Source organism: Sycon ciliatum, chromosome 2, assembly GCF_964019385.1.
Source record: "Sycon ciliatum chromosome 2, ocSycCili1.1, whole genome shotgun sequence".
In the NCBI taxonomy this organism is placed as follows: Eukaryota; Metazoa; Porifera; class Calcarea; order Leucosolenida; family Sycettidae; genus Sycon; species Sycon ciliatum.
Genome location: NC_088644.1, coordinates 4,028,341 through 4,033,340, shown reverse-complemented (window position 1 = coordinate 4,033,340; position 5,000 = coordinate 4,028,341). Strand labels below are relative to the sequence as shown.

Sequence of the window (5,000 nt, the reverse complement as noted above, 5' to 3'; positions counted from 1 at the left end):
CTTACAACCAAAGCAAAATACCGACGGAGAAAGGAAATGCCAAGCAGAATATCGAAAATTTTGTGGCAAAATTGTGCGGCAAACTGATATCGATATAGGCAGAGCAAATTTGGGCCATGACTAAGTGGCGAATCATCGGAGTCGCGATATCCAGTCCACAGTCACATGACACATTTGATACTCCTTATCACTGTGCATATGACATTCTGTGTATGATGCCATCACGGCATCAGTGCTGAGGTGCATACATGGCCTGATCATGATTGTGATGTAGCCATGGTCCTCATGATCATGGACCAAATCATAGCCTGGGAATTTTTAATTATTTAGTTCACATCTATATCCGACCACATGCGCCTGATGTGAACTAGAACATGACGTCATACATGGTTTCAAGAGGTGCTAAATAAAATCTCAACAACAACAAGAACTGCCCCCCACCCCCCACCCCCCCCCCCCCCCCCCACCCCCACCCACCCTCTGATGGTACTGTTACTAGAAGTCCATTCATCCGCGGCACTCCGGACCTTTTGGTGTCTCGCACTTGCCTGTATAATCACAAACGGCAACTTTTGGGGCCACATGTTACAGTGGCAATCCACGCACAAGCACATCATTGCCCGCGGCACTCAAAACGCAATCTAGTCCTGCATGTGAATGTCAATGATCACTGTTTCTTCGTCCTTGCCCACACAGGGCCACAGTGTTGCCGATTCTGCAAAATGTTGCCAAGTACTTCGAAGTACTTCATTCCAACAGTAAACACTAAAATAGAAAATTTATATACATGTACATGTACGTCAAGCCACTTTACAGAGGATGAGTTCCAGTGTGCAAACTGGTAAAAAATTTAAAATTAATCAATCAATCAACTCTAGAATCGGGTAGGTAGAGAAAGGAAAGATAAACATGAAAGTAAATCACTGAACGGTTGAAGTGAATATTATTATTTATTTTTATTGCCACCCAACTTGCTTACATGCACATGCGCACGTACCAGTACATGTACATTGTACATGGCAGCACTGGAGTAATTACATTTCAAACATTCGTTACGGAGACTGGGTGCGTGTGGTGCGGCAAGGAAGGTCAAGGGAACGGATACAGATTTCTCAATTCATGGGTATGTTTAGGTTAAGACCGTGAACTCTGTCCGGTCCTGGTTGCTGTGACAACCGATCCTGAGCACGGCTTGGAAGCTTCTGCAGACTGTGTGAGTATTATAGAGTCGATGATTGCATCTTGCTGCTCATGCCAATCAGAGTGGGTACGAGATTTATGAAACGAGGGCCACACACACACTAGGAAGTAGACATTGAGCCCGGACACCGCCAGGAAATACATGCTCAAAAGGAACTCGGACTGTGAGAGGCGAGGGTAGCTGTCACTTCCAGGCGGCTTGGTATGCAATGCCTTGGAAAGAAAATGCACGGCAGCAAACACACCACACAGCACCAAGGCTTCCAACAGGTAGCAGAACACACGCGTGTCAAGGCAACAGTTCTCCTTCGTCTTGCCCCACGGCAGCCTCCACAGACAAAGTGCAAAGCAAGCTACAGGCACTACAGCGGATGTGATGAGATCATCTGTGCAGCTCCACATACCCTGAACAACGAGCACAGTACCGAGACACTCCAGTGTCAGTAATCGGCGCCATAGCAACAAGGCCGGGACTGAGTCATCGTTAGGCACCGACTCCAGTGCCAATGCCTGGGTGATCATCTTGGCCTTGTGCGGATCGGCTCTCGTCCAGCCATCCCGCAGGATTCGCGTGCTTCTAGCTTCCAGTTCGGCCAATGACTCCAACTCTTTGGGCCTGGATGTATGACAGTGCAGCTTGCCCAGTAGCACATTCAGCAAGGGCACCAGGAGCCTGAATGGTATGCCAGCACTGGTCTCGGCGACTAAGCCCATTACCCCTGCCCACACATTCTTCACACTCACGAGCTCTAGCTGTCTGAGATCTGCAAACCGCCATAAAACGGATTCCTGGCGATGGGCAGGCATGGGCGGGCGCATTGTTTCGCCCAGGTGCCCCAGTGTCCGGGCCACAGCACCTATCAATATCGTTGATTGTGCCAGCCTGCACAGCTGCAGCTGAGCCTCCAGGGGCAATACTGAACAGCTCCAGACAAGCCTCAGGGCTGCTGATACGAGGAAACCAGCCAGTATGATAATCCTAGGAGAGGTGGTTGATACCGCCTGGATAAACACGACTGCCACTAAGAGAAGTGCTGCATTCGTGCCGAGGAAAAACGCCGTCACGTACGTCCAGGCAAAGAAATCCAGGAAGATAGTTGGAAAGTGTGTACACTTGGCGACCCAAGACTGGTGGTACAGGACAAGACATAGCGCTTGATAGTTTTGTGCCTTGATGCCAAACAGCTGTGACACTTGCGTTGTCCACGGATTCGACTGCAAGCGCACCATTAGTCCCGGCGACATGTGACACTGGAGGCAGTTGCTGATGATGCATAGAAAAGAGAAATTCCAGACGATGTCAAACCACTGCTGGTGCTGGGCAGGCGGCTGCAAGAAAGCAGGCATGGTACACAATACTAGCCACGACATGGTCGCTGAAGCTACCTACGTTCTCGTTCACAGACTGCTGCACATAACACTGCCAACTGCCGTCCTGCAAGAGAACGTTTCTCCGCTCGCCTTTCGATCAAAACAAAACAGCAGACAGTACAAGAACGCTACCCTTGTGCTTCAACGGGTAGGGAGGATTTGCTGCGGAAAGATTTGGGGGCATGGGGGTTTTATACGAGTCTGCATGTGGATGGGGCATGTTGAAACTGTAGTCTGTACTGTAGTACTAGTACTAGTATGTTGGCAAAACTAACTAATACTTACTTGCCAAAGGGTGTGGAGCGGGATCAAGCTACCGGTTTCTCGCTCCATCGCCACGATCACGCCGACGCACATAGTTGATTTGCTTCGCAAGATTGACATGGAGCGTTCATCAATGCAGACGGTTTTACCCGATTTGGAATTGTACAAGAGCGCTCCGATGTACAGCACTGCGACTCTCCGGGATCCCGGGACAGGGTTATTCTTCTACGATGACGTTTTGACTGCTCCTTTAGCCGCTAAGACTAGTAAGAGCTTCATATCGCATGCAAGGTAGAACGCCGACAATTGACAGACAGACAGACAGACAGAAAGACAGACAGACAGACAGAGAATGATTAATTTTTATGATTGCACTGGTACCATGTGAACCGCACAAACGGCTTTGAAGTACACGTACATCACTACAGACTAAAGTACAGTACAATCATGTTACACATGCCGTGTGAGTGAAGGCTGAAGAAGTAGATCTACATGACTGTACATCATGTGCATTGCTATGTACCTGCCCTGATCTGAACTAACTATTACTTACTTACTTGAAGTACAGTCCAGAAGTACATGACTTGTACATGTACATGATTGTAGTCGTTTTCTGTCTGTAGTTGATCGCACACCGCAAAGCGGTGGCAGAGAGGCAGGTGGAGAAGGGTACGACTGTAAAAGAAGGCATATTCCAAGCAACGTGGTTTTCAAATGCACAGCGGAAGTGCGAGGTCTCATTGAGGGCGATGCACGCGGAAAGGAAGACGGACATTTTAAAAGTTCTGGGGGTCTGGCGATCTAACCTTTTCAAATGTTATAGTTTTGTGGGCGGTGGCAAACAAACACTACAACTGTTATGTATGTACTTCAAGAACGATGTCCTTGCGCTAAACTACACCACGACAACATCCAGTCGCTGTACTGGAACAGCTGAAGACCTTGAAAAAGGCCTTTTACTGTGGAAGGGTCCGTGGATGAGGCGTGTTAACCATTGCCCGTGTAGAAAATAGATAGAATAGGGGGGAAGAGTTTAATCGCACGCTTTCCCACTCCATGATCATGCACTATCCTGCTGACGCGCTGTTACTATTCTTTGCGCCGCGCAAGACATTCCTTTATTGCAAGACTGTCCTGGAGTGTTAGCCAGGCTCAGAGTCGTCATCTGCAGCCACCTACGACTGCCTGGCTTATTGTCTTCAGCCCTGACGTTATTGAAAACTCAGTGTTATACTTTTGTGAGTGACGGTAGTGCACTTCATACTCATAGCTAGCTTGAGCCGAGTTGCATGGTTACCATAGTTACACGCGATGTTACACTTATACTTACACAAGTTATAGTGTGCTGGAGTTGTTTCTAAGCCTCATTTACGCTACACATCCCCGTTCCCGATCCCACAGTATAATACCTCGTAGCTCAGTTCAAGGTTCAGCTAACTACATGTACTTCAACAAAAAAGGCCGGGTCGCAAGTAATACAATTCCTATCGGTGCCTTTCCATTGCGATGAAATCCGACGATGCGGTGAGTCACGATCTAAGTTTGTTCTCGACGCCTGTGTGGGCGTAACATGACCTTGGCCTTGAGCTACATGTACGTATTTAGCTGATGACGATCCAGGGGATGCGGAAAGGCTAGGCTAACTGACTCTCGCGCGAATTGTAAACATCTATTTTCGGTTATCACAGGAGACGAACAAGCTTCAGGCTCTTCACAAACCATACTTAGCCACGAGCGGCCTCATCCCAAGACTAGACGACAGCTCGACGCCAGCCGGCACCCTGCCTACCTGAAGCTTAACCTCCAACACAGTGCCCCTAACTACATCAGCCCGGCCGGTCATTTCCATTCTGCATCGTGGAAGTGTGGAACAGCCTTCCAGCAGAGATGCTCGCCAACATGAGGATAAGAAAATGCAGGCGTTCAAAGCGAATGTTCACAGGCATTTGCGCCACAAGCACTGGATTTGGGCCATGGGCAACGGACCAACAACTAGCGCCACTGATAATTCCCCCCCCCCCCTCTCTTCTCTTTCTCTCGCTCTCTCTCTGCCTGTCTGTCTCTCTCTCTCTATCTCTCTCTCTCTCTCTCTCTCTCTCTCTCTCTCTCTCTCTCTCTGCCTCTCTCTCTCTCTCTCTCTCTCTCTCTCTCTCTCTCTCTTTCTC

General features: G+C 48.8%; 1 protein-coding gene across 1 annotated transcript in view; it reads right to left on the bottom strand.

The window, feature by feature from the left end:
• Nucleotides 1-3,121, bottom strand: part of LOC135808309 (helicase POLQ-like) — a 32,887-nt gene extending 29,766 nt beyond the window's left edge. Inside the window, exon 1 of the mRNA XM_065321482.1 lies at nucleotides 2,857-3,121. The gene's annotated coding sequence lies outside the window, so the exon portion shown is untranslated. The remainder of the gene's footprint in view (nucleotides 1-2,856) is intronic.
• Nucleotides 3,122-5,000: the final 1,879 nt, after the last annotated feature.